This window comes from Dipteris shenzhenensis, chromosome 28, assembly GCF_047967505.1.
Source record: "Dipteris shenzhenensis isolate YYH24624 ecotype China chromosome 28, Dip_SZ_1.0, whole genome shotgun sequence".
Taxonomy (NCBI): Eukaryota; Viridiplantae; Streptophyta; class Polypodiopsida; order Gleicheniales; family Dipteridaceae; genus Dipteris; species Dipteris shenzhenensis.
In genome coordinates, this window is record NC_141623.1 from 20674123 (window position 1) to 20687274 (window position 13152).

The window sequence follows — 13152 nt, forward strand, 5'->3', positions numbered from 1 at the left end:
TAACTACATGATGACACTGAGATCATCAAACTCACATGTGGAATGGAATAGGACACCACTCTCCTATGATCACTGGAATACCCCTCCTAGAATAGTAGGCTAAACATTTGTACAAGTGGAGAATGGCAGTGGTGCCAATCTCTTATTAGACCCTAAGAAATGGCATTGAGAAGCCTAAACTCACATGTGTAGAGATCATATGGAATTGTGCCAATCTCTGTGGGGAATGCCACCAGTGGAGAATGGCAGTGGTGCCAATCTCATACCATGACCTGAAAACATGCACAAGGAATCCTAAACTCACATGTGCATTCTTCTATGGAGTGATGAGTGTCTCCACTGTTTAGAGATCAAACGGAATTGCGTCAATCTCTGAGATCATCATCACTCACATGTGGAATGGAATAGGACAGCACTCTCCTATGATCACTGGAATGCCCCTCCTAGAATAGTAGGGTAGACATTTGTACAAGTGGAGAATGGCAGTGGTGCCAATCTCTTGTTAGGCCCTAATAAATGGCATTGAGAAGCCTAAACTCACATGTGCATTCTTCTATGTAGTGATCACTGTCTCCGCTGTGCAGAGATCATATGGAATTGTGTCAATGTCTGTGGAGAATGCCACCAGTGGAGAATGGCAGTGGTGCCAATCTCATACCATGACCTGCAAACATGCACAAGGAATCCTATACTCACATGTGCATTCTTCTATGAAGTGATCACTATCTACGCTGTGTAGAGATCATATGGAATTGTGTCAATCTCTGAGTTCGTCATCACTCACATGTGGATTGGAAGCGGACACCACTCTCCTATGATCACTGGAATACCCCTCCTAGAATAGTAGGGTAGACATTTGTACAAGTGGAGAATGGCAGTGGTGCCAATCTCTTGTTAGACCCTAAGAAATGGCATTGAGAAGCCTAAACTCACATGTGCATTCTTCTATGTAGTGATCACTGTCTCCGCTATGCAGAGATCATATGGAATTGTGTCAATCTCTTATTAGGCCATGGAATGTCAATCTATAGGTTTAGTTTGTCTAGACAACCACTAGTGGAGAATTGCAGCCAAACTCATGGTGGCACCTACATAATGATACTGAGATCATCAGACTCACATGTGGATTGGAATTGGACACCACTCTCCTATGATCATTGGAATATCCCTCCTAGAATAGTAGGGTAAACATTTGTACAAGAGAATCGTAGTGGTGCCAATCTCTTATTAGGCCCTAAGAAATGGCATTGAGAAGCCTAAACTCACATGTGCATTCTTCTATGTAGTGGTCACTGTCTCCGCTGTATAGAGATCATATGGAATTGTGTTCATCTCTGTGGAGAATGCCAACAATGGAGAATGGTACTGGTGCCAATCTCATACCATGACCTGCATACATGCACAAGGAATCCTAAACTCACATGTGCATTCTTCTATGTAGAGATCACTGTCTCCCCTGTGTAGAGATCATATGGAATTGTGTTAATCTCTGAGTTCATCAAACTCACATGTGGATAGGAATCGGACACCACTCTCCTATGATCACTGGAATACCCCTCCTAGTATAGTAGGGTAAACATTTGTACAAGTGAAGAATGGCAGTGGTGCCAATCTCTTATTAGGCCCTAAGAAATGTCATTGAGAAGCCTAAACTCACATGTGCAGAGATCATATGGAATTGTGCCAATCTCTGTGGAGAATGCCACCAGTGGAGAATGGCAGTGGTGCCAATCTCACATCATGACCTGAAAACATGCACAAGGAATCCTAAACCCACATGTGCATTGGCACTTTTGCCATTATCCTACTGCCATTCTCCGCTAGTGGTAATGTGCATCCTTCTATGTAGTGATCACTCTCTCCGCTGTGCAGAGATCATATGGATTTGTGCCAATCTCTGTGGAGAATGCCACCAGTGGAGAATGACAGTGGTGCCAATCTCATACCATGACCTGAAAACATGCACAAGGAATCTTAAACTCACATGTGCATTGGCACTTTTGCCATTATCCTATTGCCATTCTCTGCTACTGGTAATGTGCATTCTTCTATGTAATGATCACTCTCTCCGCTGTGCAGAGATCATATTGAATTGTGCCAATCTCTGTGGAGAATCGCAGTGGTGCCAATCTCATACCATGACCTGAAAACATGCACAAGGAATCCTAAACTCACATGTGCATTGGCACTTTTGCCATTATCCTACTGCCATTCTCTGTTAGTGGTAATGTGCATCCTTCTATGTAGTGATCACTCTCTCCGCTATGTAGAGATCATATGGATTTGTGCCAATCTCTATGGAGAATGCCACCAGTGGAGAATGGCAGTGGTGCCAATCTCATACCATGACCTGAAAACATGCACAAGGAATCTTAAACTCACATGTGCATTGGCACTTTTGCCATTACCCTACTGCCATTCTCCGCTAGTGGTAATGTGCATCCTTCAATGTAGTGGAATGTCAATCTATAGGTTCAGTTTGTGTAGATTACCACTAGCGGAGAATGGTAGTGATGCCAATCTCATGCTTGCAACTACACTATGACACCACTCTCCTATGATCACTGGAATACGCCTCCTAGAATAGTAGGGTAAACATTTGTACAAGTGGAGAATGGCAGTGGTGCCAGTCTCTTATTAGGCCCCAAGAAATGGCATTGAGAAGCCTAAATTCACATGTGCAGAGATCACATGGAATTGTGTCAATCTATGTGGAGAATGGCAGTGGTGCCAATCTCACATGTGCAATTGGCACTTTTGCCATTATCCTACTGCCATTCTCGGCTAGTGGTAATGTGCATTCTTCTATGTAGTGGTATGTCAATCTATAGGTTTAGTTTGTTTAGACAACCACTAGTGGAAAATGGCAATGATGCCAAACTCATGGTGGTACCTACATAATGACACTAAGATCATCAGACTCACATGTGGGTTGGAATCGGACACCACTCTCCTATGATGATTGGAATACCCCTCCTAGAATAGTAGGGTAAACATTTGTGCAAGTGGAGAATGGCAGTGGTGCCAATCTCTTATTAGGGCCTAAGAAATGGCATTGAGAAGCCTAAAATCACATGTGCATCCTTCTATGTAGTCATCACTGTCTCTGCTGTGTAGAGATCATATGGAATTGTGTCAATCTCTTTGGAGAATGCCACCAGTCGAGAATGGCAGTGGTGCCAATCTCATACCATGACCTGAAAACATGCACAAGGAATCCTAAACTCACATCTACATTGGCACTTTTGCCATTATCCTACTGCAGTCAATAAAATTAGTGGAATGTCAATCTATAGGTTCAGTCTGTCCAGACTACTACTAGCGGAGAATGGCAGTGGTGCCAATCTCATGCTTGCAACTACATGATGACACTGAGATCATCAAACTCACATGTGGAATGAAATAGGACACCACTCTCCTATGATCACTGGAATACCCCTCCTAGAATAGTAGGCTAAACATTTGTACAAGTGGAGAATGGCAGTGGTGCCAATCTCTTATTAGATTCTAAGAAATGGCATTGAGAAGCCTAAACTCACATGTGTAGAGATCATATGGAATTGTGCCAATCTCTATGGGGAATGCCACCAGTGGAGAATGGCAATGGTGCCAATCTCATACCATGACCTGAAAACATGCACAAGGAATCCTAAACTCACATGTGCATTTTTCTATGGAGTGATGACTGTCTCCGCTGTTTAGAGATCAAATGGAATTGTGTCAATCTCTGAGATCATCATCACTCACATGTGGAATGGAATAGGACAGCACTCTCCTATGATCACTAGAATGCCCCTCCTAGAATAGTAGGGTAGACATTTGTACAAGTGGAGAATGGCAGTGGTGCCAATCTCTTGTTAGGCCCTAATAAATGGCATTGAGAAGCCTAAACTCACATGTGCATTCTTCTATGTAGTGATCACTGTCTCTGTTGTGCAGAGATCATATGGAATTATGTCAATGTCTGTGGAGAATGCCACCAGTGGAGAATGGCAGTGATGCCAATCTCATACCATGACCTGCAAACATGCACAAGGAATCCTATACTCACATGTGCATTCTTCTATGGAGTGATCACTGTCTCCGCTGTGTAGAGATCATATGGAATTGTGTCAATCTCTGAGTTCATCATCACTCACATGTGGATTGGAATCGGACACCACTCTCCTATGATCACTGGAATACCCCTCCTAGAATAGTAGGGTAGACATTTGTACAAGTGGAGAATGGCAGTGGTGCCAATCTCTTGTTAGGCCCTAAGAAATGGCATTGAGAAGCCTAAACTCACATATGCATTCTTCTATGTAGTGATCACTGTCTCCGCTGTGCAGAGATCATATGGAATTGTGTCAATCTCTTATTAGGCCTTGGAATGTCAATCTATAGGTTTGGTTTGTCTAGACAACCACTAGTGGAGAATGGTAGTGATGCCAAACTCATGGTGGCACCTACATAATGATACTGAGATCATCAGACTCACATGTGGATTGGAATTGGACACCACTCTTCTATGATCATTAGAATATCCCTCCTAGAATAGTAGGGTAAACATTTGTACAAGAGAATGGTAGTGGTGCCAATCTCTTATTAGGCCCTAAGAAATGGCATTGATAAGCCTAAACTCACATGTGCATTCTTCTATGTAGTGGTCACTATCTCCGCTGTGCAGAGATCATATGGAATTGTGTCAATCTCTATGGAGAATGCCACCAGTGGAGAATGGCAGTGGTGCCAATCTCATACCATGACCTGAAAACATGCACAAGGAATCCTAAACTCACATGTGCATTCTTCTATGGAGTGATCATTGCTCGATCATTGTCTCCACTGTGTAGAGATCATATGGAATTGTGTCAATCTCTGAGATCATCAAACTCACATGTGGATTGGAATCGGACACCACTCTCCTATGATCACTGGAATACCCCTCCTAGAATAGTAGGGTGAACATTTGTACAAGTGGAGAATGGCAGTGGTGCCAATCTTTTATTAGGCCCTAAGAAATGGCATTGAGAAGCCTAAACTCACATGTGCATTCTTCTATGTATTGATCACTGGAGAATGGTACTAATCTCATACCATGACCTGCAAGCATGCACAAGGAATCCTAAACTCACATGTGCATTCTTCTATGTAGAGATCACTGTCTCCGCTATGTAGAGATCATATGGAATTGTGTCAATCTCTGAGTTCATCAAACTCACATGTGGATTGGAATCGGACACCACTCTCCTATGATCACTGGAATACCCCTCCTAGTATAGTAGGGTAAACATTTGTACAAGTGAAGAATGGCAGTGGTGCCAATCTCTTATTAGGCCCTAAGAAATGTCATTGAGAAGCCTAAACTCACATGTACATTCTTCTATGTAGTGATCACTGTCTCCGCTGTGTAGGGATCATATGGAATTGTGTCAATCTCTATGGGGAATGCCACCAGTGGAGAATGGCAGTGGTGCCAATCTCATACCATGACCTGAAAACATGCACAAGGAATCCTAAACTCACACGTGCATTCTTCTATGGAGTGATGACTATCTCCGCTGTGTAGAGATCAAATGGAATTGTGTCAATCTCTGAGATCATCATCACTCACATGTGGAATGGAATAGGACACCACTCTCCTATGATCACTGGAATGCCCCTCCTAGAATAGTAGGGTAGACATTTGTACAAGTGGAGAATGGCATAGGCCCTAAGAAATGGCATTGAGAAGCCTAAACTCACATTGCATTCTTCTATGTAGTGGTCACTGTCTCCCCTGTGTAGAGATCATATGGAATTGTGTTAATCTCTGTGGAGAATGCCAACAGTGGAGAATGGTACTGGTGCCAATCTCATACCATGACCAGCAAACATGCACAAGGAATCCTAAGCTCACATGTGCATTCTTCTATGTAGAGATCACTGTCTCCTCTGTGTAGAGATCATATGGAATTGTGTCAATCTCTGAGTTCATCAAACTCACATGTGGATTGGAATCGGACACCACTCTCCTATGATCACTGGAATACCCCTCCTAGTATAGTAGGGTAAACATTTGTACAAGTGAAGAATGGCAGTGGTGCCAATCTCTTATTAGGCCCTAAGAAATGTCATTGAGAAGCCTAAACTCACATGTGCAGAGATCATATGGAATTGTGCCAATCTCTGTGGAGAATGCCACCAGTGGAGAATGGCAGTGGTGCCAATCTCACACCATGACATGAAAACATGCACAAGGAATCCTAAACTCACATGTGCATTGGCACTTTTGCCATTATCCTACTGCCATTCTCCGCTAGTGGTAATGTGCATCCTTCTATGTAGTGATCACTCTCTCCGCTGTGCAGAGATCATATGGATTTGTGCCAATCTCTGTGGAGAATGCTACCAGTGGGGAATGGCAGTGGTGCCAATCTCATACCATGACCTGAAAACATGCACAAGGAATCCTAAACTCACATGTGCATTGGCACTTTTGCCATTATCCTACTGCCATTCTCCGCTAGTGGTAATGTGCATCCTTCAATGTAGTGGAATGTCAATCTATATGTTCAGTTTGTCTAGATTACCACTAGCGGTGAATGGCAGTGATGCCAATCTCATGCTTGCAACTACACTATGACACTGAGATCATCAAACTCACATGTGGAATGGAATAGGACACCACTCTCCTATGATCACTGGAATACCCCTCCTAGAATAGTAGGGTAAACATTTGTACAAGTGGAGAATGGCAGTGGTGCCAGTCTCTTATTAGGCCCTAAGAAATGGCATTGAGAATCCTAAATTCACATGCGCAGAGATCACATGGAATTGTGTCAATCTATGTGGATAATGCCACCAGTGGAGAATGGCAGTGGTGCCAATCTCACATGTGCATTGGCACTTTTGCCATTATCCTACTGCCATTCTCCGCTAGTGGTAATGTGCATTCTTCTATGTGGTGGAATGTCAATCTATAGGTTAGGTTTGTCTAGACAACCACTAGTGGAAAATGGCAGTGATGCCAAACTCATGGTGGCACCTACATAATGACACTGAGATCATCAGACTCACATGTGGGTTGGAAACGGACACCACTCTCCTATGATGATTGGAATACCCTCCTAGAATAGTAGGGTAAACATTTGTGCAAGTGGAGAATGGCAGTGGTGCCAATCTCTTATTAGGGCCTAAGAAATGGCATTGAGAAGCCTAAAATCACATGTGCATCCTTCTATGTAGTCATCACTGTCTCCGCTGTGTAGAGATCATATGGAATTTTGTCAATCTCTTTGGAGAATGCCACCAGTTGAGAATGGCAGTGGTGCCAATCTCATACCATGACCTGAAAACATGCACAAGGAATCCTAAACTCACATCTGCATTGGCACTTTTGCCATTATCCTACTGCAGCCAATAAAATTAGTTGAATGTCAATCTATAGGTTCAGTCTGTCTAGACTACTACTAGTGGAGAATGGCAGTGGTGCCAATCTCATGCTTGCAACTACATGATGACACTGAGATCATCAAACTCACATGTGGAATGGAATAGGACACCACTCTCCTATGATCACTGGAATACCCCTCCTAGAATAGTAGGCTAAACATTTGTACAAGTGGAGAATGGCAGTAGTGCCAGTCTCTTATTAGGCCTGAAGAAATGGCATTGAGAAGCCTAAACTCACATGTGTAGAGATCATATGGAATTGTGCCAATCTCTGTGGGGAATGCCACCAGTGGAGAATGGTAGTGGTGCCAATCTCATACCATGACCTGAAAACATGCACAAGGAATCCTAAACTCACATGTGCATTCTTCTATGGAGTGATCATTGTCTCCGCTGTTTAGAGATCAAATGGAATCTCTGAGATCATCATCACTCACATGTGGAATGGAATAGGACAGCACTCTCCTATGATCACTGGAATGCCCCTCCTAGAATAGTAGGATAGACATTTGTACAAGTGGAGAATGGCAGTGGTGACAATCTCTTGTTAGACCCTAATAAATGGCATTGAGAAGCCTAAACTCACATGTGCATTCTTCTATGTAGTGATCACTTTCTCTGCTGTGCAGAGATCATATGGAATTGTGTCAATGTCTGTGGAGAATGCCACCAGTGGAGAATGTCAGTGGTGCCAATCTCATACCATGACCTGCAAACATGCACAAGGAATCCTATACTCACATGTGCATTCTTCTATGGAGTGATCACTGTCTCTGCTGTGTAGAGATCATATGGAATTGTGTCAATCTCTGAGTTCATCATCACTCACATGTGGATTGGAATCGGACACCACTCTCCTATGATCACTGGAATGCCCCTCCTAGAATAGCAGGGTAGACATTTGTACAAGTGGAGAATGGCAGTGGTGCCAATCTCTTGTTAGGCCCTAAGAAATGGCATTGAGAAGCCTAAACTCACATGTGCATTCTTCTATGTAGTGATCACTATCTCCTCTGTGCAGAGATCATATGGAATTGTGTCAATGTCTGTGGAGAATGCCACCAGTGGAGAATGGCAGTGTAGCCTCGTTCACACAGATGGCAAGCTGCTCTATGAGTATATGGATAGTGGACAATGTAGAGACATTTCTCATTCGCAATCCCTTGCGCATCCACAACAAAGATCTTTCGAAGAGTCATTTATTCAATAACATATAGAGATAGCACAACAAGATGTTTTTGAGGTCATTTGTCACACCGATTACCCACTAGGCATCGTTCAGAACTCGCATTGGAAGAGAGCTATGGCATCTATAGCAAAGGCAGGTCTAGGCTTTACATTGCTCAATTACAATGATGTCCACAACAATTACCTGGATGCATACTATGAGAGGATGAAACTAGAGATGGAGTTAGTAGTAGACGATGGTATTGAGAGAATAGGATGTACCATTGTTAGTGATGCATGGAAAAATTTCACCAAGAGTCCTCTTATCAATATCATGGTAGTGACATTTAAGGGGTAGGATTTTCATCAATCCATCAACAAAAGTGGTAATGCCAAGATAGGTGAATACATTGCTGAACAATTGGAGGTTGTAATCCTAGCCAATCTCATACCATGACCTGCAAACATGCACAAGGAATCCTATACTCACATGTGCATTCTTCTATGGAGTGATCACTGTCTCCGCTGTGTAGAGATCATATGGAATTGTGTCAATCTCTGAGTTCATCAAACTCACATGTGGAATGGAATAGGACACCACTCTCCTATGATCACTGGAATACCCCTCCTAGAATAGTAGGGTAGACATTTGTACAAGTGGAGAATGGCAGTGGTGCCAATCTCTTGTTAGGCCCTAAGAAATGGCATTGAGAAGCCTAAACTCACATGTGCATTCTTCTATGTAGTGATTTTTGTCTCCGCTGTGCAGAGATCATATGGAATTGTGTCAATCTCTGTGGAGAATGCCACCAGTGGAGAATGGCAGTGGTGCCAATCTCATACCATGACCTGAAAACATGCACAAGGAATCCTAAACTCACATGTGCATTCTTCTATGTAGTGATCACTGTCTCCGCTGTGTAGAGACCATATGGAATTGTGTCAATCTCTGAGATCATCAGACTCACATGTGGATTCTTCTACAATTGGAGTCTGTCTAGACTACTACTAGCGGAGAATGGCACTGGTGCCAATCTCACATGTGCATTCTTCTATGTAGTGATCACTGTCTCCGCTGTGTAGAGTTCATATGGAATTGTGTCAATCTCTGAGATCATCAGACTCACATGTGCATTCTTCTACAAGTGGAGTCTGTCTAGACTACTACTAGCGGAGAATGGCAGTGGTGCCAATCTCATGCTTGCAACTACATGATGACACTGAGATCATCAAACTCACACTACAGCCAATAAATAATCCTATAACAGCCAATAAATATAGTGGAATGTCAACCTATAGGTTTAGTTTATCTAGATTACCACTGGTGGAGAATGGCAGTGATGCCAATCTCATGCTGGCAAATACATAATGACACTGAGACCATTAAACTAACATGTGCATTTTCTATGTAGTGATCACTGTCTGCTTGGATTCAAGAGCCCCTACTGCAGCAAGGGCTCATAAGCAGATATTGCTGGATCAAAAAGCAGAGTATGCCTTTCATGCACGCGAGTCATTTTGGACGCAGATGGGAGGTAGAGTCAATAAACACTTTTTCACTACCCCTGGCCTCAGACATAGTAGAAAAAGTGTCTCACTACTTATTGACTCGGGAGGGGTTTTGCAGACAGATCCTAATGCGGTCATGTGCATAGCTACAGATCTTTATGCCTCCCTTCTCAGAGCCAATCCTGACACGTAGGCCAGAGATGATGCCGGATATGCTATATGGTGGCGTATTCTTATGTTGGTGAAACCACGTATGCGGGTCTCACTTAATGCACATTTTATCAACATAGAGTTCAAGAGTACGCTTCTTGTCCTTCATAAGGGCAAGTGCCCAAGTTCGGATGGACTTACAACCTCTTCTTATTAGTTTTTGGGGATATGATTAGGGATCACATTCCCTCAATAAGACTCTTGTGAAATGCCGGAATCAATAACAAATGGTCTCATTCATCTTATTCCAAAGGGGGGTAGCAAAAATTTATTGTCTTAGTGAAGGCCTATTACTCTTTTGGGAACTTGTTGCTACAAAATCCTGGCTAGAGCAATCAGCGTGCTTTTGCAGCCCATGCTTCCAAATCTTATTCATGATACACAGGCGGGATTTGTACATGGTTTTTGGGACTATTGCATTTGCAGACTGATTAACTGCTTGAGGACATCCGCATGGCAATGAGAACACGTGAAGTAAATTTAAAATAGGAAATTAGATTAACATATGGTTTCATTGTGCTCGGGGAGATTGTAGGCTTGTCTCACCTTCATCATTTGTTGTGTTATACTTGTGTTGATGCTCCTTTGAATTTTTGGATTGATTATTTGCTGTGAGTTTTCAATATTGTGAGCCCCATGAGTCTTCTCATCGTAGAGGAATTGTAGGAGGATGCATTTGTTGCTCCTAGAGATGACACTTTGCATCAGATTACTCATGTTGGATTGGCATGAATAACTTTAACCATGTATGTGAGGCTTGCCAATTTGGTTAGCATTGGTGGCTTCTATTTCCAAAGAGGGGGAGAGTCAACATATAGCCTTTGGAAATTGTTCATTCATATATATGGGGACTATGTGAGAATGGAACACTTTTAAGGTCCATTGTTACATTACATTCATTGATCATTTCAGCCACATGACTTGGGTGTCTTTCTTGAAAGCTAAAAGTGAAGCATTTCAAGTCCTCCTGGAATTCAAGGCCATGGTAGAAAAGGAGCTTTGTTGTTAGATTAAATGTCTATGTATAGATGGAGGGGGAGAGTAACTCTCACATAAATTCAATGCATACCTCAGAGAGCATGGCACTACACGTAGATATATGCCACAAAAAAATGGTGTTGTGGACAGGAAGAACAAAGTCATTGCTAAGGTTGCTAGAGCCATAATGAATGAGATGAATATGTTGTTAACATACTTGCAGAAGCAGTGCACACCATTTTCCATATTATGAACATGACACCTACCACAACAATACATGAGCTTATGAGAAGCTTTATGGGATAAAGCCAATAGTTGCTTACATGAAGGTATTTGGCTACGTATGCTATGTACATGTAGTACTAGGAGAATTCCAATGAAGATGAAGCAAAAATCAATAAAATGCATTTTCTTGGGATAACCGATTGAGAAGAAAGGCTATAAATGTTATGATCCAACTACATGGAAAGTGTATGTAAGTCAGGATGTGAGGTTAAGTGAGCATGACCCATGGTACAAACCTAAGCCATTGACAATAGAAGATATATATGAGGAATGACATGATGTATGAATAGATGTGCAAGAGGCAGAGCCATCTAGTAGGACTACATCAGTCCGTGTGAAATTGAGGAAAGTACAGGCAATGTGTGAGTGGAAGGCTTCAAGACCAGAAAAGTGGTGATAAAGGAAAGGGTAAGATGTATCTTGAAGAAATCTCAGGAGAGGAAAGTGTTGATGAAGAGTATGGGTTACCATATGTGAGAACACTAGGTACAAGGCAAACTGAAAAAGTATGTGCTACGGCATACAAGAATTAAGGAGAGAAATGTATCGCAACCAAGAAGGTAAGAAAGGGTGTGGTACCCCATTGATAGGATCACATACAACAGGTTTATGAAGATGCACTATGCATATATGGTTTCTTGAGTACAACATAAGGAACCTACACAATTCTATAAAGCAGTTGGTAAGCTAGAATGGAATGCGGCTATGGGTGAAGAGATGGATGCTTTAGTACAGCATAAAAATTGGGATTTGGTCAAATCATTAGGAAAAAAGGGAGCTCATTTTGGGGTCCTGTAAGAAATTCACTATTTTCTCTTTTATCTCTCCTCTAAAATGTGGAAAAAGCAATAAAATATGTATATATGTCAACTCAAGACTACAAGTGTGTTAGTTCAAGGCAAAACAAAAAAGTCCTCTTAAATAACTAAGAAGACACTGCATCAAACTCTCCATATAGGTTCTGCATCTCTGTAGATGATGTGCCGATGGCCTCTCATAAAGAACCCATAACTAATCTATGTTTTCAAACACTTGAATGGTTACCACAAAAGAGTTTTAAAAAAAGTAGATGAGATGAAGAACCAAACCTCAAGAAATGGTTGCGTGCAACCATACTGCTGAAGAAGAACCTCAAAAGAAGAAACTATGCCATTTGCACATTGATTTCGAAGAACAATATGCACCACTATAGAAGAACAATATGCACCACTTCAAAAAAGAGGAAAGCATCCGCTTGTAAATGCTGAGCAAAAGGAAAACATGAAAAGAGTAGGCTCCCATCATACAGACGTATGGTGCGATGGACAAATTTTCCTAAAATGCCCATTGAGAAATTTGAGCCCTTCATTTTCCAATCCCAGAATACAATTGAGGTTTGTGGGGTGACGAGAACAATGGATTGTATGGATACATTTCGACTCAACATTCAAATGCAAAAATGTACAAGACATTGTATGTCCAAGAAAGATTGGAAAAGGTGCAAGAAATGTCGATAAATTTAGACTTGAAAGAGCAGCTATAGAGGGAAATCGAAGAGCATTCAAAGATAAGGAATGAGCTACAAAGGGCAAGAATGAAGAGAACAAT